Source organism: Meleagris gallopavo, chromosome 3, assembly GCF_905368555.1.
Source record: "Meleagris gallopavo chromosome 3, MGAL_WU_HG_1.1, whole genome shotgun sequence".
Classification (NCBI taxonomy): domain Eukaryota; kingdom Metazoa; phylum Chordata; class Aves; order Galliformes; family Phasianidae; genus Meleagris; species Meleagris gallopavo.
The window spans coordinates 1,538,309-1,560,526 of NC_139406.1; the positions used below are offsets into that span (position 1 = coordinate 1,538,309).

The 22,218-nt window shown below is 38.6% G+C and overlaps 1 protein-coding gene and 1 long non-coding RNA gene across 3 annotated transcripts in view; one reads left to right on the forward strand and one right to left on the reverse strand.

The window, feature by feature from the left end:
* The window catches only part of CNTNAP2 (contactin associated protein 2), a 791,915-nt gene that overhangs the window by 330,189 nt on the left and 439,508 nt on the right, over positions 1–22,218 (reverse strand). The gene's annotated exons all lie outside the window — the stretch shown is intronic.
* LOC146544564 (uncharacterized) overlaps positions 1–22,218 on the forward strand; it is a 52,033-nt gene that overhangs the window by 8,136 nt on the left and 21,679 nt on the right. The gene's annotated exons all lie outside the window — the stretch shown is intronic.

Here is a 22,218-nt window from a genome sequence, read left to right on the forward strand (position 1 = left end):
AGCCATATGCATAGTTAGTAATTATAAGATCCACTGTCAATAAATGATGAGAACATATTTTCTTTGTATGTTTACTGAAGTTAACAACATTGTGATGCATAGTATAGGCTGTCACTAGCAACATATGAAAATAAATCACTGATCTACATAGTTGATAAGCAGAATTGTAATAAATCATTGAGTTCACTGCTGCTAAAATTCTCATGACACTGCCAGTTAAGGTTGGCTGAGCACAACTTTTTCATTGTAACAGGAATATATGACTGCTACTGAAAACCAACACTTTTCGCTTGGAGACCTTGGGACCTATCATACCTGTTGGGACCAAGTCATACTAAAAAGCATATTCTCATTCAGAACATCAGTGGATTCATTTAGCTATTTGAGAATTTGCACGTAAACAACCCACTTCCCAAAACAAAACAGACTTTTCACATCTGAGTCCTTACATAAAGCATATGTGCATAACACAAAAACTAATACGGCTGTTTACTTTGCTATCACCCTTGATATGCCAGCATGGCAAGAAATTCCTGTAACTTAAGTTTTATGGTTGTCGTTCATTGTAGTGACAAATAAGGAAAAAAAAACAAACACCAGCACATAGGCTAAAATGAGCTTAATTTTTAATATAACTACCATATAAAAGGAATTTGAATGTCAAATCAATCATGTTGTGTTTTTAAAAATTCCCTCGAATTTCCTTATAAAGTACACAATGATAACATTGATACTAATTAATAAAAAAGTGATGATAAACACATTCATGTTCTGATCTTCTGAAAACCTGAACATTGCTTTCTTGCTTAAATAAATGATTATAGAAGATATTGCACACTCAAAAACATACCTGTTTACCTTACTACAAATTTATTAGCCACTTTGTCACTGTATGGGAACTGCTGAATCACGACCTGAACCTCTGATTGATCACCTGAGGCGAGCAATGAGTCAGCCACTGGAACACAGGTGAAGGCAATTCACCTGTGCTGCTGGAAGGGCTCCACCTCTCCTAGGCCCCATTTATGAGCTGACTACTGGGGGGAAGGATCTCTGTCTGGAGATTCCTCCTTTTGGAGTTTTCTAGTGAGCCTAGGACAAGAGTAAGCTCTCTATATATTCTTTTTGGTGTAATAACCTGCTTAGCCAAGCTCTCTTGTTTATTTCTTAATTATAGCACCTGTATATTCGTTGATTATACACTTGGTGAGCCAGGCAGGCCAGATATACTGAAATCATATCCCTTCTGTGGAATTTCTATAAATGGGACGGGGGGAGACCATTACCCCCCTAGATAAAATGATTTCAGGGCAGATCCCAGGATTTATGGGATTTCCCTTTTATGAACTAGCGGTTATCATTGAAAAATGGGGTCCTCTACGTGTTATGGGAAATATCTACCCATATTGCATCCCAGGCTACTCTCAAGGACTTAGCAAAGATATACTAATCACAAAAGAAAGACAATGGCAGTGGCATAGCCACAGTTAAATGCTTTAAATCATGCTGAAATGAGGAATAACACTTTAGAGAATGAAAACCAACTTTCGAAAGACTGTATCAAGAAGTTAGAGCAAGAACTTGGCATTATAACAGGGAAGAAACCCGTTCTGTATCTTTCAATAGGTCAGGTTCATAACATTTCAATAGACAATGATCAGACTCCTGAATCAACAGACTTTGTTGATCAGGAAAACAAAAATCTAAATTAAATCTTGAATCTCCAATTTCGACAAATCCGCTAGAGGTCTGTCCTGTTATGACTCAAAAGGAAAAAAAGTACAGGACAAACCGGCAGGGGGTCCCCCCACCCAGACTCCCTTGCATGTAATAGCACAGCCATACGCAGCAATGGAATTGATGGATTTAGAACAACGATTTTGGCAGAAGCCTAGAGGAAGTGTGCTAGCATGGTTATTCAGACTGTGGGATTCTGGGCAGAAAGTGTTTTGGTGAATGGCCTGGAAATAGCCAAGTTGGCCACCATGACTGTTCATCCTGCTCTCAGGCAGAGGTTATATGCGGGTAATCAATATCTTAATGAAAACCATTCCATAATAGAATGGTTAATGACGGCCTGCTGTATGGTATGGCCGAATAAATCTGATATACCTCTACATACAGGGTCCATGGAGGACTTTCAAAATTATATCTGTGAACTAGGCATAAGGGAAGCAATTTATGAAGACACATTTGATGGCCCTGATTTGGTCAAATTCTCAGCAGGGATGAGAGACAGAATTCTACAGCAAGCTCCCTCTCATTTGTATGGTACTTTGGTATCTATATTAAATCCCTCAGAAGCTGTAGTCCAGCAGGCTGCCCAGTTAGTGGATGATCTAGGAAAAACAGAATGCTGTGGACCAGGTGCAACATTCAGACGTTAGAAGAAGCTGAGATCCTGCTGGTGACTAAAACCAAGATGCCGGCTACTCGAGCTCCTTAATTGGGACTCATAAGGGTCTCCCGAAAACAAATGTTTAATGATTTAATTTGAGCTGGGGTCCAATTTGCTAAGATTGACTGCCAGCCCAACCATGTCCTTCTCCAGCTTTGGAGACAACTAAAGGACAATCAAAAATTTCAGAACTACCCTAAGAAACCAAGGGTAAGGCTTATAGAGAGAATACCAACAACAACATGGAACCTAGAAAATTTCATTGTTTCTAATAGGAAAAAAAAAAAAAAAAGCTGCCACAGGTGCCTCGGGCCACGATGCCTGAGCCACCAGAAGCAAAAGAATTGGCCCTAGCACAATTCATGGCATTATGAGGGATGTTAGTCCCCCTAGGGCCTCCAGATAGGACCGGAGGCCCTATGTAGAATTAATGATTTATTGGTCCCGAAAAAATATTCAGAGAGTTATGGCATCAGTGGACACTGGAGCAGAAACATCAATCATTTACAGAGATCCAAACAAATTTCATGGAAACAGAGTGATGATTGGTGGTTTTGGGGGACAAACTATTCCTGTCACCCAAACATGGTTAAAGTTGGGGGTTGGGCGTCTCCCACCCCGGGAGTATAAGGTATCTATTGCCTCAGTCGAGGAATACATCTTGGGCATAGATGTTCTATGAGGTCTGGCTCTCCAGACAACCGTAGGAGAGTTCAAACTTTGACAGAGATGTATCAGTGTCTGGGCGGTGCAGGCAATATTAAGAGGCAAGTTCTATCATGTGCAAAAAGTGTTTGTTTTTCTTTAAAACTTTTTATGATTCACTTTTAATTCAGAGAAGCACGTTTTCCATTAGAAATTTCAACACGGCAAAATGACAGTTGTCTATTCTTCTGCTTTTGAAAATCATTATTAAGTACAGAAAATTATCTGCAAACTTCCCTTAAAAGGAGTATATATGACTGAGCATATGTCATACATGCTTTCACTAACATTTTAAATTGTAATGATTTTTCTAGCAGAAGAATACTGAAATCTAGAAGACAGACTTCAGCATCACAATGCAATTGTAAAATTGGATTACATAGATTCAATTGCAGTACAGCAATCAAACTGAATGACTGGCAGTCAGCTCTATAGATTAGTATCCCATTATCTTCTACAGAAGGTATTTCTTGTATGGAATCAAACAGAACAGTATGTTTTGGGATGTACAAGATTGTGACCTGACCCTAGCATTTCATAAACTAATTGCTTAAAAACTGAAAAAACAGTGTTTCCACTCAGTGCTGAAACTCACTTGATTTCAAAATAAAACAATGAACAAAATCAGCCTTTATCCCTGTCACTGAACGAAAGTAAAAATGCTTCTGAGGACTAGCCATGCTAATTAGATTTGGCAGTGATCTCTGATGCTACTTTCTTACAGACATGGGAAATCATCAACCACATAAGTCTATTTTCTCAGAAAAGAATCTGTGCTCTTGGACATGCTAGTACATAATCCCCATTGATGACAACACAATTCATCTCCTTTGGAGAAAAAAGATACCCTTCTCCCTGCCCCTGCCTTAGTAAGTGCATATTAGCTACTTCTACAACTATCAATCAATCTTGGGACTGGTGCTGTTTAACACCTTTATCAACGATGGAATTGAGCGCACCCTCAGCAAGTTTACAGATCACACCAAGCTGAGTCGTTCTGTTGACAAAGTGGAAGGAAGGGATGCCATTCAGAGGGACCTCGACAGATTCAAAAGGTGGGCCTGGGTAAATCAAATGAGGCCTAACAAAGCAAAATGCAAGGTTTTGCACTTGGGCTGGAGGAATCCCAGGCAGTCTTTGAGAGCAGCCCTGCAGAGAAGGACCCAGGGATCCTGATGGATGAAAAACTTAACATGAGCCAGCAGTGCACTCTTGCAGCTTGGAAAGCAAATGGTATCCTGGGCTTCATCAGAAAAAGGGGTGGCCAGTAGGGACAGGGAGGTGATTGTCCCTGTCTACTCTGCTCATGTGAAGCCCCATCTGGAGTACTGTGTCTAGGTCTGAAGCCCCCAGTATAAGAAAGACAGGGAGCTGTTGGAGAGGGGAAGTTTTACCTAGAGAATGGTGAGACGATGGAACAGGCTGCCCAGAGATATTGTGGATGTCCCGTCCCTGGAGGTGTTCATGGCCAGATAGGATGGGGCCCTGGGCAGCCTGATGCAGTATTATATTTGAAGGCTGGAGGGCCTGCCTGTGGCATGGGAGTTGGAGTTTGATGATCCTTGAGGTCCCTTTCAATCCAAGTCATTCTATGATTTTCAGCATTGCCAATAGTAGACAAAACATTTCCTACTGTATCTGTATCTGTCTGTATCTCTATGGAGATGTACAGAAATAAACCCAAAGATGAGAATCTCCCTAGACATTGCCAATCTTTTGCTCGTGTCATTGGCTCTGATCCTTGGCAAATCCCATTCCCAAAAGCTACAATTTATTTTGAGGAAGCCTGCAGAGAACATCTTCATTCATCATGTAATCTACATTACAATCCAGTGCAACCACTAACCTGTTCTACAGTGCTGGAGTAGGATTTTTTTTACCTTCAGTTACTGCTATTAACACAGAGATCTCAGTATGTCTATTTGGCTTTTTTCCTTTCTGGCAGTCCTACTGGTCATGTCAGATAAATGCTTCACCAGTATGGTTACCTTAGAATATTATAGCATATATTCCATTCCAATAGGCTGACAATAAAATTTTAGTTTCAGGTATTGGAACCTGTAAATTGGATTAAGTGCAAAAGACATGCACATGTGCTTTGTGATCTCCATGGGCTTTTCTTTACCCCTGAGTTTGAAATTCTGCTCTTAGCTAGTACAACTGTTAATTTACTGTATTCGTTCAATTTACATACATTCCAGATGACTGGGCACAACTATACAACCTAATATACACAAAGAGTTAATCTCTCAGAAACAAATTAGAGATCCTTATTTGTGCAACACATCCCTGTGGGAGATTGGATCTTACCTGAAGTGGTAATTTTAGAAATACAGCTATATATAGAAACCTATTATGTATTAAAAAATAAATTAAGCAACTAAGACTATTGAATATTAGCAATGTGAGGAAAAAAATCTTCTCTCCTTTCAGTTTTCTTCCACATTACATTTATGTATTTGCTAGTTGAAGCCTTCAGATGTTTGAATTTTAGGAAACTGACAGAAGCAATGCCTGAATCACAGTTTGAGGAACTTTTTATTTCATACAGACATGTATACAACCAACATATTATTTTTTTTCTTTTTTTACATACATGCCCCCAAAATAGTGGCCTTGTCCAGTATAGAACACTAGAGATCATAATTTTCACACATGCTTATCAAATCCCATTCAGCAGAATTTTCCAGAGACATCAAAGGAAAATAAGAATTTTAATACACAATTTCATTTCTGGAACCTTAGTTACTGTATTTGCAACAATACTCAATTTATTTATTGCTAGTAACTTAGGTGAATTATGTTATTTCTGCTTCTTTAATATTTGGTACGTCGCAATAAAATCATTTGAATGGCTGTATAATAATCATTTAATTTATGAATTACGAGGACAAACTGCATTCTAACTTACTATGTGAGTCACCTGACAAACATAGTAGATATGCTGAAATGTCTAAATATATTGCCACTGCAGATGACAGGAGTCTTAAAATCAAAATCTGTATTTGCCTAAGTTAATTTAAAACTTTCTTTGTATTTCACAGGAATGTGGAATAACAGAATGATAGTAACAAAGGGCAATCTGGTTGTTTTTAGGAATTTTCAAATGTATCTCTGAAGAAGTAATTAAGCATAGTAAGAAGCCCCAGAGCCCTCGTCTTTATTTATCCCATTCAAGCCTCACCGGGGAGCTTGCCTAGTCCAGTTTACAGTTTGTTTTAATATCTCTGGCTTTGACCACTAAAGGTTTTTTCCTGTCATTCTTCATAATTTCAGGGTAGTTGTTACAAGGAAATTGAACTAAATAAAAAAAAGAAGTCATGTTAGGCAATTAAACAAAAATTCACTTTTTGCTAGCATAAGATCTCACATTCAAATTATTATTATTTTTTTTTTTAAGGAGAAAAGGGTAGAGACATGGGCCTAAAAACAAAACAGCGGCAACGATCTGAGGAGAAACAAACTAATTTACTAAATAAGATATTGGCATGCAAGATAACACACTATAATACAATGTAATACAATATAATTGGAATTGAAGATAATAGATCAAATAAAATGAGAGAGTGTCTGAAAGCGAAAGGCCTTACTCTAAGCCTCTGAGATGAGATGGCATCCACAACAGAGAAGAGCCAGACGATCAAAAAAGGAGAGGGCCAGTGATTTGTGGTCGGTTTTTATCTTTTCCCTCTGAACAGAATACTGAAATAAGAATAACGCAAAGTCCTCTGGGATACGTAGTATGTAATTCTTCTCTTCTGAGAAGCAGGTACCCGGACCTATCCATGGAACTGGAGCATTCACTCTTTAACTCCCAGTTCACTACATGATGTTATGATGTAGAATACCGATAACCAAAACTCGTAAAATCATGACAACCTTGCATACTAACCAAATATTAACATACTAACTAAAAACTCTTATTTGAAGAATATTGAAGTGTTCTGAAGATTCTCACTAAGATTTAGTCTGAGACAGACATCATGTACACTGATTTTCAGTGGTTCATTTATCAGTCAGGATAATCAAAAACCAAATTTTTAAAGTGCAGTCAAAAATGTCCAGTTATTTCTTCATGCTTATATTCAGACTCCTGGTGATTTTGGATGTTATATATCCACTGCCGCTGCCTCATTAAGTGATAAAATAATTTTGATCTTCAGATGCTGAATTAGAGGCTGTTTCACGTATCACTGCATCTGTATAACATATAAATCCCTCTTTTGGGAACAGGTTGCTACAATATTTAGAAGATTTCAGGAAAAGAGAGAGAGAAAATGAGTTATCTTGATACGCACATGGCCTAAAATGCAATGTTTGGATGCTTATTATTTTCTTATTAAAGAAATATATGGAAAATTACTAGCAAAGTTTTTCTGTTTTCTTCTGTTTTTTTGTTTGTTTTACAGTATTATTCCTTTGTTATTTTTAATAAAGTACTGTATTTAGAGATAACACCTGGAAATTAGTATCAGATGTAAAGAGAATGCATTTTCAGCCTACTATATGTGTTATAAAAGGGAGAGAATGAAAATAACTTTTCTATCCAAAACTGCAAGTTTGGAATTCAATGGACACGGAGTTTTTGCACAAAATCCCACAGGCACACTCAAGAATATAAAATCTACTGCATGAATGTGGGATAAAATTTTGAAAAATACACATTATTGTATTGTTGTATTTTCCATCAGAATGGGGGTGGTCTGTCAGAAGAGGAGTGGCCAGCAGGGACAGGAAGGTAATTGTCTCTCTCTACTCTGCTCTTGTGAGTTCCCAATCTGCAGTACTGTGTCTGGATCTGGAGCCCCCAGTACAAGAAAGACAGAGAGCTGTTGGAGAGGGTCCAGAGGAGGACGGATAGGAATCTGTCCTGCCCACTGAGGAGAATCACTACTTGTCTGTCTCATGCATCACTGGCATCTGTTTCTCAGCAGCTGGAGTTCTGGTTTCAGGGTTTCTGTATCTATAGAGATCAGGGCAGAAGGCTATGAGGTGGCTGGTGACGTCAGGTGTCCATGGTGATTCTAAGAGTGTTTCAGGGTTACCAAAACATTGCATTTTTGGGAATGGAGGCCTTTGAACTGAGAGTTACTACAGTTTTGAAGGAGAAGAAATGGTGGGGATGACGAGAGAATCTTTCCTGGGCATGGCTTCCTCTTGTCCTTGTGTTTGCTAAAGAAAATGTGTTCTTCTTGGGCACAGGGAGCTGCAAGGTCCCCACTCCCTTCTTCATCCCATGAATGATGTCTTGTCAATGAGAGGGCAGTAAGCACATCCAGGGAGAGTTGGGGAGTGTCTGTTATCCAACCAATTGCAAATTCATTTGAAGGGCTGAGCAGCAATTAGTCAGTTGGAGTGGGTATGGTTGCCAGGCAGGTACATAAATTCCTTAACTGAAGACACAACACTTAACTCCTTAGTAAAATGTCAGAGTCCTGAGTGACGGTAGCTAACTAAAAGAAATAATTTGTTCTAAGCGGTGGATGATGTGTACACTTATAACTCTGAAGTTGCTTTTTGATATGTCTATAGTCAGTGAAACACAAAAATTCTTTTTATAAAAATCAATTTCCTAGATGAGGATGTATCTGTATACACTACTCTGTGAGCCACAAACAACCTACTTTGCTTGCTTTTTAATCTAGGCTTCATTTTTGCAGAAACATGGGTTTAGAAATTTTATAATTACTTGATATAGTGGAATTTAAAAATAATCTGCCTTGTGTATAGTCTTCATTTTGAAAGCTGGATCTACTTTAAGAAACAAATTACAGAGTTATACGTTTAATTTACCATGTAGAAGATAATAACAATAATAATAAAACTGACAAAAAATTACTAGTCTTTTGCTAATCTCTGTTACTCCTTTGTCCTCTTGTAATTTTATATTCAATGTTGGTGTTGAAATTATTCTGATGACTTATTGTAAAGCATATTTTATTGACCCTCAGACCATATCAATAAAAATAAAGCATATTTTAAAATGTTAAAATAGCTATTTTTTTCAGCTGTTTGTACATGGCAAATAACTGTACATAAACAAAGCTTATTTTCTTTGAAAATTTTCCAACCAGAATTTAATACCATACAAGTGAGAAAACATTCAAGGAAGTTGAAGTAATTGTTTAATAGATGACTATGACTCAGTTAACAAACCGGAGCAGAATAAAAGTCTCTATAAAGCAAAGGATAAAGTCAGGAAGTAATAAACTAACACACTATTTTCAAGCTTCTTCAATAAGTCTTTCAATAAAACATAATTTTCTAGCTTTCAGAATTTTGGAAACTGAGCAGCCTTGCAACATTACTTGCAAATTTGATTAGATGTATTGTCTTATGTTACATGCACAGTTCCTTATTATTGCCTTCAGAATATGCTCTGTTGTTTTTGAAGAGAGAGAAGAAAGAAATGTCTGTATCCCAAGAGGGAGCTAGGAAGATAGGAGGAGCAAGGGAGCTGTGACTAGTTAGGCCATTGATGGATTTAGTAGTTCCTTTTGAACTGCACCAGGTACAGGAAAAGTTCAGTACTTTTCTATCTCCACACTAAGAAAGAGAAATAGTGCATATTTGTTGTTTCATAGTGTTTTATGCCATTCCAGTCATAATGCAATTAAAGGTGTTTCTTTCCTGTTGTTGTTTATTTATTTTTTTTTTTTCTGAACTCAAATACATAAATTTAATGAGTAAGCTTTCCAAAGACAGTGCTGTCCAAAGACAGCTTACAGGATCAAAAGAACTTTGGTTGCTCTGTCTCACTTCAGTGATTGTGTGCTGCTACTTCAGCAGCATTTAAAAATGAAAAGAAGCAATTTGCAAAAACACCTAAAGGGACTCACCATCTTTTGAAGATGTAAACATAGTAAACACAGAGCTATCAACTTAAAACTAGAATTTTGTATTAATTCTTATATTTTACTTTTTTATATATTTTTGTAGCTCATGTGAACTAACATGAAAAAAGCTCCACATTTAGACAATGAAGATTATAGATGTTGCAATTTCAAGGAAACACTTCGATAGAAATTGCTGTAAATTCTTTTGGCATACAAAGAAGATGCCAATATGCGAAAATGCACATAATATTTTCACATGAATGTAGTAACACAAAAAAAGTTCAAACCAGTAACTGATACACTCAATTATAAGTGCTGCCTTTCCTGTGTAAGAAATATAATTCAGCCCTTGGGCTAGATCCCATTCTGTGTCATTGATGTAAACCTGGAGGTCAGTACAAATACTCTGAATTTAAAATGGCATGACTAAAAATGGAATCTTTCCTCTCGCTTTTAAGTTTTAAGAAGCATAAAATATGTACGTATGCTTGGCAACTTTTCCTTTCATTATATACAAAAGTGACTCTCTCTAAAATAACTGTCAAACCAAGAGGGACTGTCAGAAACAGGAGGTAATCTATTTGCTCAGGTTGCTGAAGAGCAATGAAAAAGCAGATAGAGTTTCGGTTTTCAGCACATAAATTAAAGTTCCATGCCTGTAATTGGGTCTCCTACCTTCCAAATAGAATTTAAAAAAAGTTTGATACATGATTATTTTAAATTATTTTTCTGTTATTGGTTAGTGGTAATGTGGAACACATATTTAAGGATTAATGATGAATAAGATTAGAAATTCAAAAAGTGTAAAATTCCATGCAAACTCAACTAAGTTTCAAGGACATTTCCATCAGAAAGAATAGAAATGAAAAAGAACAGAGCCCACAGGCTGGTTGTTGAGTGAGAATTATTGCTCACCCATCATCCGTTTGCTTCATCAAATGTCCCCCATCCGCTCACAGAAACCTCTCTGAGATGCTTTTCTGAAGAATATTTGGCTGCATGTTTCCCAGGGGTGATGCCTAGAGGAGAGGGCTACATGGGGACTTGGCTGTCTATCCTGATGGCAGATCCCTCCTAAGTAGGAATCCAGAGCTGGTGACTCACTTTGTAGTCTTGCATAGACCTGGGGCAAGAAAACACTATGCCAGTGGAGAGATGTTCATGATCAGGCTGGACAGGTCTCTGAGGTCTCTGACCTCTGTGGGTGTCCCTGCTCATTACTGGGGAACTGGACTAAATGGTCTGTAAGAGTCCCTTCCAACTCAAAAAAATTATATGATTCTATGATTCTATGAATATTCCTGGTTTTATTACAAGTACAAATACTGATAATGCCTACATTCAAATTGTTTTTTCCTTGCTTTTGGAGAAGGTAAAACACTAGCACTAGGAGTTTTAATCAATGTAGATAATAGCTTGTCAGTTTTAAGCACAGTGGTATGTGCACCCAATTTGAAATTTCAGTGCCATTAATGTTTTTATTTTGTTTTAATGATATGACACATCATATGTAATCAACAATAATGTACGTATCATGGTTAAGACCCCTGATCTCTCAGCTAGTAATTTAAAATATTTTCATGTGTAGAGACAACTATTATGTCCTAAATGGAGTCTAGGTCCCCAGCACTTTTTCTTTCTTTCTTTTTGATCCTTAAAAACAGCTGTTTTCTTGCCAAAGATTTTGCATCTGTTAAATCTCCTTTCTGAAACAATGAATACTATGTAGTTGCAGCTACTTTTTCAAACCTGTGGACATTCCCTAAACTAAAAGGAATGTAATAGAAAAAATTCAGTCACCTTAAACAGCATATGCAAGACTTAAAAGTCTTTTTCTTGCTTTGACTGGCTTAAAAGTCTACTGTTCTGAGAAGCAAAAACAGACTACAAGTAAAACACATGAAACAGAATACAAGCATATCTATTTCTAAGTTCTCTAGTACTCAAAAATCTAAATACCTATTCATGTAGCCGCCTTCACTGCTTTAAGTCATTAGCCAAAAGTAAATACATAAGGAGAAACAGAGACAAAATTGACCGTATGAGAAGAAAATATATTTTAATGTTCAAAATATTCTAAGTCACCATGTTGCCTTTTGAAGACAGAATTTGTGTCTCATCTTGATCATGCTGACAAGCATCTCATGGATATCTGCTTTCACTTATGTTGATTGTACAGTTTAGTATCTGTAATATTGAAAAGACTTGATGGGAAATGTTACCTTCCAAATTTTGCTCTATCTATACACATCTCCTATTTAAACCCTTATTCAGCAAGAAAAGGAAAAACACTTGTCAGTTTCAGTGTAAGTGCCCCATGGAATTTTCTACAGGAAAAATATCACTTTAGATCTGTCAGACAATAACATTTTATTACCTCAAGGATGTTATCTGAACCTGATGTCTAATATCTAAATGAACTGCAGTTCAGATTATTTGAGATTTAGCAGGAAGACAGAGGGATGGAAAGCTTCACAGAAGGATTCCATGGGGAGAAGTCTCATTCATTTATTGTGGATAAATATGACGAAAAGGTACTCATATACCAAGTTTTAATAACTGTACAGTTAACAGGAGGAACACTAGATAGCTTTGAGCAGCAGCTGACATACAGAACAGGAGAGTAGGAAGAGGAATATTTCCAAGAAGATTAATTTAATTTAAAGACAGAAAGTTTTGGCTAATGGAAAGTTCTCTGCTAAGTTGTGATGAGCAAAAGGATATGTATTCTCTTTCAGTGACTTATGATTTCTATTGTGAGGTAAAATCCAGGGGATTTTCACAGAGCTTGTTATATTTAAAGAAATAATATTTCAATTTGAAAGGTCAGAACTGTCTGCAAAAAGCCAACAGTAAGAAGATAAACACTTGATAAACTGAAAGATTATTTTAGAATCACTAGCCTGAAAACTTTGTTTGTTCTCCAGAGGTGTAGAAATACTTTTCTGTATTAAAATGGGAATTTAAGGTTTGCTGTCAAAGAATGTCAGGAAGCCATTAGATTATCCCTCAGGAGCGCTATTTTGAATATCATCCTGTGTTCTTCAAGAAAAACATTATTCCTGCTAAGGTGTAGGACTCTACCCTTGACCTTGTTGAACCTCAAGAAGTCCCTCTCCACCCAGCTCTCAAGCCTCTCCAGGCTGGAAAGAAATGGCAGCACTGTATCAGCCACCCCTCCCTGCCTTGTACAGTCAGAAAATCTGTGCTATTTACCAAGTTGATATCCAGACAGGTGTAAGACTACCCATTTGGCTGCTGTCAAACAAGCTACAGCCATCTCAAATAAATTTTGAGATTTTGGTTTGCCAAGTAAAAACGAAGTCTGTTGCCTTTTCCTGGAAATGCAAAAATCTTACATACTGCTCTATAATATTTGTAATCATCTAGATTCTTTTCAACACAATAAGAGAAAATAAATATGAATATAACAATTTTATCATTATATAGATCAATTTAAATGCCTTAATCAGAAGCATGGAGATTAGACAGAGACTTGGAAAGTGAATTCCCATGGATTGTAAACAATTTATGCAAACATTTTTTTCACCGCGTGCTATGTTAATCTCTCAAAGTTACTGTATTTACATGTAAACTACATTTTTTTTTGCATTCATACTTTCCACTGGACCATGTTAGAGTACAATATCCCTTCATGCACCACAGAAAATAGAAGAAGTAGAATTGGCATAAAAGATAAACCATAAATATATTTAGTGAAAAATAAATTTAGTGAAAAATATATTTAGTAAAAGAATAGCTCTCACTATTTTTTTTAACTGCCAATTAATTGATTCTGTCTGTTGATTATTTGATTTTCTTGCCTCAAAACTTAAAGCTTTATCTTGTAAATTAATCATCCTACTGACACTATAGATAATAAACGCAAGTCCATGTACTAGAAGTGAAGTATCTTATTTAGATGTATCTTCTATGCATTATTTCATTTTTATTTTTGTAAATTTTCACCAAAATATGTAAAACTATGGCTACATTCCTGTCTGTGTGGGAACTGCTAGGTCACTCCCTAAGCCAGTGACTGAACACCAAGTGATAACCCAGGAAACACAGATGCAAGAAATGTACCTCCTCACCCTCATGTAAGGGTTAGCAGCCAAGGGGATAGTGACTCTATTTGTAAACTGTGCTTTTCTTGAGACTCTGCTGGACTTTGGGAAGAGTAAGGTTTATTTTGTTTTGTTTTGTTTTTATTTTTTCCCCCTGTATTGCTTTCTAAATAAAATTGTAATAACTTTATAGGTGTGCTCCTATCCCAACAGAAGGCAGTATTGTTCTTTCCATTGTTGCATGTTATTGGTTAGCCAGGCTGGAGCAACTTTCTAAAGATATTTCCTTCCAAGTCTCCTGAAAAAGAGAATAGTAAAAATGAAATGGCATTTCTAGGGAATCTTCTGGGATGGCTCAGATAGGAAAAGACTACCCTATTTGATAAAACTTTGCCTGGGCACATACACAACAACTGAGCTCATGAACCTTGTGCAGTGATTTAAGCGAAGGCTGAGGGAAGGTGTCCTGGCACGGCTGCTTATGTTATGAAACATAGGGTGTTGCAGACCAGAACTTTGAAACTTACATCTGGCACCAGCCACCCAGACCTTAGGCAGAGGTTGTACGCTACAGTTGAATACAGAGAGGAAAATCATTCATTAATCCAATGGTTGATGGCTGTGTGCTGCATAATGTGGTCAAACAAGAGTGACATAGCCATAAATATAGGTCTATGATCCATAGAATATTTTTAAAAATTATATCAGGGAACTGGGCATGAAAGAGGCAATTTATGAAGATTCTGGAATATATGTTGGGGATAGACATTCTTTGGGAATTGACTCTCTAGACAAATGGAGAACACTGCAGGGGTTCTTGTGTGTGTGTGTGTGTGTGTATCTTGGCTTTACACTCCACTTAGAGCATTTGGTAAAACCTTTATATTGACTTACAGAAAAAGACCAAACATGGAATTGGGGTAGAATGGAACAAGAGACTTTTCAACAGGAAACAATAACTGTTAAACAGGCCCAGGCTCTGAGCATATTTGAGCCAACCTTTCCAGCTGAACTAGATGTACATGTAACTCAGGAAGAGTTTGGCTGGGGATTTTATGGCAGTGCCAGAGTTCCGTTTGAATTCCAATCAGGTTCTGGTCACAGGTTCGGCATGGAGCAGAAGAAAGGTATAGTATGATCCAGAAGAAGCTATTGGCTACCTACTCTGCACTGCAGGTGGTAGAACAACTTACATAAACTGCAGAGGTTGTTGATAAAACTACATTACTGATCAAGGGGTAGATAAAAGATCTAACCCACATTCCTAAGGTGGGGATGACCCAATCACAAACAGTGCCATGCTGGGTCGCCTATCTTAATCAAAGAAGCTGCCTCTCACTGTCCCCATTGAAAGAAGAACTGCAAAGGGTATTTGTCCTGGTAACATATCACAGCAAGACACCTGAGAAAACAATAGTAACTTGTCTGGAGAGGAATTCTGTACCAGAAGGGAAATATCTTATTCCAGAAATGCCTGATGTATCCAGTGAAGGGAACCCAAGTAAATGTCTAGCTGTTGCATGCCATCCCTTGACGAAAACTATATGATTTGAAGAGAAGGATGGATGAAGTAGTTAGTGGGCTGAGCTACAAGCTGTGTGCATGGTTGTAACTCAAGAACCATATGACAGTGCACTGAATATCTGCACAGATAGTTGGGCATTCTACCTAGTGCTCATGCTTTGGATAGTACATTGGGCCACCCAGGACTGGACAATGCATGCCTGACATATCTGGGGCAGAGATATGTGGGCTGATATATGGAATGTGTTTAGACATAGTACAGTACAAGCATATTACATCTCCAGTCATCAACCATTGCAATCACTAGGCAATAATGAAGCCGACAAACCGGTTCAAATAAAATAGCTGCAAAATGCACCAGTGAAAGACTTTACCTACTAGCTACATGGAAAACCATGACATGCAGGACAAAAGACCATGGGCAGAGGTTAATGCATGGGGATCTCCCATAAAGTTTCCAGACATTGTTCTAGCATGTCAAGAACGTGACACTTGCTTGAAAATGAGACTAAGGCCCCTTCTGGAAATGACAGCCCATCTCACTAGAGGACACAACCCATTATAGCGGTGGCAGGTTGATTATGTAGGTCCCTTTTCTTGATTTCCTTGATAGGGCCAGATATGCCCTAATGTGTTTTGATATTGTGAGTGGACTAATGCAAGCCTATCCTGTACCAAAGGCAAAATCAAGCCTATACTGTCAAAGCATTAACTAGGCTGATGGCATCATACGGGATTCCTTAGGTCACTGAGAGTGAGCAAGGTACACACTTCACAGAACAAGTCTCAAATTTTTGTGCTTTGACATCTAACTTTGCTAGGGGTATTGTATGTGTATTGAGACGTATGTTATTAATTATATTATGGATTGCCAAAAGAGTAAGGGCTTACCCTGATCATTGGGTCATTCTATGAAGGGGTGGAGTATATGGGAATTGCTAGGTCTGGGCCTGAACTAGTGGTTGAACACCAGGTGAGGAATTGTGGTTAACCCAGGGAACACAGGTGCCAGCAATGAATTTGAGCAACCATCCTAATTTAAGGGTTAGCAGCTGAGGGAGTCAAATCTCTATTTGGAGATTTCACCCTTCTTGAGACTCTACCAGCCCTTGGAAAAAGTAAGCTGCTTTTTCCTGTATAATTTTTTCTAAGTAAAATCATAACTAATACCTTTACAAGTGTGCTCCTATCCTGATAGAAGCACTATTGCATCTTCCATTGCTGCACACTGTCCTTAAATAACAGGTGCTGAATTAGGTATAAACATTCTGGTAAGCTGAGTCAATAAGAATCCCTCCTAGGCATCACAAACTACTATTATAAATAGTTCTGTAAGGAAGTTTGTTGGCCCACCTACCAGCTTAGAAAGATAGGAATTCAAGTGAATTTAATATATTGGAAGACAAGATCTTGTTTATCTTGTTCTGTTTATCTGAGCTCCATTCATGTTAAAATAGAGTTCACTGAATATTTTGGAGGAATCTCAAGAGAATGAATAATAGAAAAAAAGAAAAGAAAAAAAACACCTCTCATTCCACAGTAGTATCATTAGTGCAGAAATGTGCAGTAATAAACTTTGCTGCCTGCACATTAGCTTATGGTTCTTTCGTGTAATTCCTACCAATCAATTCACCTAATTACTTCTAAGGCTAGATTTAGATCATGTCTTGGAATCAAATGCTGAAGTTTTAGAGTTTTTTAGCATTTAATTAGCATTAAAAGCTGCTAATGTACGGAAGTTGGTAAATTATGGTGAATAAGAACTAAGAGGCTTAAGCTTTTCCCCAGCAAATATATGTCATTACAGGTAGTAGGCATAAGTACAGCAAGGCTATGATATGCAAGACACAACTGCAACTAGGTTGTGATTTTAGTTAACTTAATCCTACATACCTCTCATTAGGCAAGAGTGAAATTAGTTTTATTTTTCACGTGCAGTTATGTGGAAGGCTGCACACTAGACTTTACAGCAAATTCTCCTTTGTCAGCTTTAAGTAGAAAGTGGGTGCATCTTGTATGTCTAGGACTGCTACAGTCAAAACTCTTCTTACCGGAGTCGGACCACTTTGAACTCCACATAAAACCTGCAGTTTTGTATACTGAAGTCTAGTGGTTCCTTTCATGAGAAGGGAAGAAGAATGTTGTTGTAATATTAGCCTAAAAATGATGGCATTCATCCCACAGTCTTCTCTGGCAGATGTCATATTTTACATTCACGCATATAACTAATTTTGTCATTCACTGGCTCAAAGAAGCAAGAAAGTATTAAGAGATCAAGACTTACACAGAATGACTAAGCAAAAATAAGGGTCCATATGATGAAAATGGAATAAGACATGAAAACAGTGAAAATGGTAATTTTTCAAGTTATCTCAATTGTGATATTGGGTTACATGGAGACAAAAGCATAATGGGTATAAAAACAAATGGCTTCATGGGAATTGGCTATATAGACTGAAAAGCTTTATTCTGAAGAACGTGCAATTCAGCTTACTTCAGAACAAATTCAGAATATAGATAGGCTACCTCTACCTCACAGATGTTGAGAAATTTTTGTTGCTGTGGGGAATGGTCTAAAGTAACTACAGCTAGTCTTGCAGTAGTTGTTATGTGTGTTTTCTTTCCAGTATGTAAAGTCAATGAAATCTGAGAACAGCTTCATATCAAGATATGGGCATTATTAGTAACAAATTGATGAATTTCTTCTCCCACATAATATTTGGCTGGTCAACACTGAAATCTTTCTTGGACTGAAGAGGTACAAGGAAGCTTATGAAGAAATATCATGAGTTGACATTTCTCTCTGTAAACTGAATTTTGGAGTAGACAGAATTGAATAAGAAATCATGAAGCTGATAAATACCTGCTTTTCCTAATTACTCTGTATTAGAACCTTAAAAAAATTCTTGTTCAAGTGACCACAGCATAAGTAAAACAGTATGTAAATCTTTCTTGAGTGTTCTTAAAAATAAGGCAATGAAACGCTAATCTGCAATCTAAAGTATTGGGTATTCTGCTTTAAAAAAAAAAAAAAAATTAATGATGAAGAATATTTGATATATTTTTCATTTAAAAAAAATCATTTTACAAAACAGAAGTGAATAAAATATAAATAATAGTTGTCTTTAAAACAATTCATTTCATTTCACGCTCAGCTCTATTTCATTAATGGATTAAAAAGAAAAAAATGGCAAAAATGTCTACTTCCCACATGAAACATTACTCTCTCATTTAAAGTGCACTAATTAAACAAATTAAGTTCCTGTTGATATTACTTGTTTAAAGCATATTTTCACATGCCAAATTGAACAATGGATATAAGAAAAAACAAACAAAAAAAAACCAACTGTAATTAATTCCAGTCAATGTTATTGATTGAAAATTGGAATATCTTCACCGTGGAATTAAAATTAAGCAAATAGTAACACATAACTTTAGGCAAAAAAAAAAAAAGGTTGCCCTTTTTTTGCTAGATAACTGAGATTCTATACTCTCTACTTAAGTAATGTATGTGTGCGCGCATGCACTCATGTATGTGTCAAGATCTATTTGCAAGCAACCTTTATTTTCTTACCTCATACTTAGGTCATGAATTTGCTAACAACACGTGTTAATTTACGCAATGTAGAGAATAGTAAATCATCACAGCTGATCCAGGAATGCCTGAAAGTATTTGAAAGTACCTCACCAGATTCCTTACAAATAATTTATTTCTTATATCAAATTTAATTTTATCCCCTTTGCATGTAAAAATGTTACTCCTTGTCCATGACCTTGTAAAAATCTCTTTTGATCCTTGTTGTAAATTCGCTTTAAATATCAGAAGTCCTCAATGTCTCTCCAGAGCCTTCTCTTCTCCAAATCAAACAAGCCCAGTTCTATCAACTTTTCTTTGTAGAAGAGATGCTCCAGATCTCTGACCAGCCTAATGGTCCTCCTCTGGACCTGCTCTAACAGCTCCATGCCTTCTTGTCCATCCAGTGAAACTACTTTCTTGAACTTCGATCTGTTCAGGGCGCTTGTAGCATGGGTCCCTTGGGAGTTGCTTCTCAGGGGTAAAGGGGTCCAGGTAGCCTGGATGCTCCTCAAGACAGAAATCTTAAAGGCACAAGAACAGGCTGTCCCTGAGTGCCGTAAGGCGAGCCGTAGGGGAAGACGGCTGCTGTGGATGAGCTGGGAACTACTGTTGAGACTCAGGGAGAAAAAGAGAATCTATGTCCTCTGGAAGAAGGGGCAGACTACTTGGGGGGATTACAAGGGCGTAGCTAAGGTATGCAGGGAGGAAGTTAGGAAGGCAAAAGCCCAACTTGAACTCAGAGTGGCCACTGCAGTAAAAGACAATAAAAAATTCTTTTATAAATATATCAACGGCAAAAGAAGAACCAAGGATATTTCTCATCCTATAATTGATGCAGCAGGGAATGTGGCCACTGAGGACAAGGAGAAGGCTGAGCTTCTCAATGCCTTCTTTACAACTGCCTTTAATAGCCAGTCCAGTCATCCGCTGGGCATTTTATGCCCTGATCTGGAAGTCTGGAACCCTACTCAGAATATAGCCCCGGTGATTCAAGTGCAGACAGTCAGAGAGCTTCTCCTCCATCTGGACTGTCACAAGTCCATGGGACCAGTTGGATACAACCTTGGGTGCTGAGGGAGCTGGTGGGGGTGATTGCCAAGCCCCTCTCAGCCATCTATCAGCGCTCCTGGTTAACTGGAGAGGTCCCGGAGGATTGGAGGCTTGCTGATGTGACTTCCATCTTTGAGAAGGGCTGCAAGGAGGATCTGGCGAATTATAGGCCTGTTAGCCTGATCTCGATACTGGGGAAAGTAATGGAGCAAATCTTCTTGGGTGAAATCGCACGGCACGTGCGTGGTGTCCAAGGGATCAGACCCAGCCAGCACAGGTTCATGAAGGGCAGGTCGTGCCTGACCAACCTCATCTCCTTCTATGACTGGGTGGCCAGTCTGGTGGATGAGGGAAGGACTGTTGATGTAGTCTACCTAGACTTCAGTAAAGCCTTTGACACGGTCTCTCACAGGCTTCTTCTGGGGAAACTGGCTGCCCGTGGTCTGGACAGGTATACACTTCTTTGGATAAGGATCTGGCTAGAGGGCTGTGCCCAATGGGTAGTGGTTAATGGAGTTAAGTCCAGCTGGCGACCCGTTATGAGTGGTGTCCCCCAGGGTTTGGTACTGGGACCCATCTTGTTTAATATCTTTATTGACGACCTAGATGAGGGGATTGAGTGCGCCCTCAGTAAGTTTGCAGATGACACCAAGTTGGGAGGTGGTGTGGATCTGCCTGAGGGTAGGGAGGCCCTACAGAGGGATCTAGATAAGCTGGATCACTGGGCTGAGATGAACGGGATGAGGTTCAACAAGGCCAAGTGTTGGGTCCTGCACTTTGGCTACAATAACCCCAAGCAGCGTTATAAGCTTGGAGATGAGTGGCTAGATGATTGTGAAGAAGAAAGAGACCTGGCGGAGCTGGTTGATGCTCAGCTGAACATGAGCTGACAGTGTGCCCAGGTGGCCAAGAGGGCCAAAGGCATCCTGGCTTGCATTAGAAATAGTGTGGCCAGCAGGAGCAGGGAGGTCATCATCCCCCTGTGCTCAGCACTGGTGAGGCTGTACCTCGAGTATTGTGTTCAGTTTTGGGCCCCTCACTACAGGAAAGACATTGAGGCTCTGGAGCATGTCCAGAGAAGGGCAACGAAACTAGTGAGGGGTCTGGAGCACAAGTCTTATGAGGAACATCTGAGGGAGCTGGGATTGTTTAGTCTGCAGAAGAGGAGGCTCAGGGGAGACCTCATTGCACTCTGCAACTTGCTGAAGGGAGGTTGGGGAGAAGAGGGGTTTGGCCTCTTCTCCCAGGCAATGAACAGGACCCAGGGAAACGGCCGCAAGTTGTATCAGAGGAAGTTTAGGTTAGACACGAGGAAAAACTTTTTATCTCAGAGAGTGGTCAGACACTGGAATGGCTGCACAGGGAGGTGGTGGAGTCGCCGTCCCTGGATGTGTTCAAGAGGCGTCTGGATGAGGAGCTGCGAGATCTGGTTTAGCGCTTGTGGTAGCAGTGGTAGTGAGAAGACTGTTGGACTAGATGATCTTATAGGTCATTTCCAACCTTGTGATTCTATGATTCTGTGATTGTGCTGTGGGCCCCAGACCTGGATGCAGTACTCTAGATGGGGCCTTATGAGGCAGAGAGGGGCAGATATGTCCCTCACCCTGATAGCCAGATTCAGGCTGGGATGAAATTACCTTTCTGATCTGCAAGAACACGTGCTCGGGTCATGTCCAATATTTTATCTACCAGAACCCACATGGTCTTCTTCTGCAAAGCTGCTCTAAGTCCATTGATCACCAAGTCTGAGCAGATATTTGAGATTGTATCAATCCAAGTACAGGGCTTTTTACTTCGTTTTGTTGCTCACGTGTGCTCACTCCTCAAGCCTATCTGGGTTTCTTTGGGTGCCATCCTTTCCTTCCTTGTGTCAGTTTAGAACCAATCTTGCTGAGGGTGTACTCAGTCTCACTGGCTATTGAAGAACTCTAGTCCCTATTTAGACCCTTGAGGTGCATGCACTCATCGGTTTCCACTTGGATACTGAGCCATTAACCACAACTCTCAGGATGAGGCCACCCAGCCAATTCCTTTCTACTGTATGGTCCACCCTTCAAATCC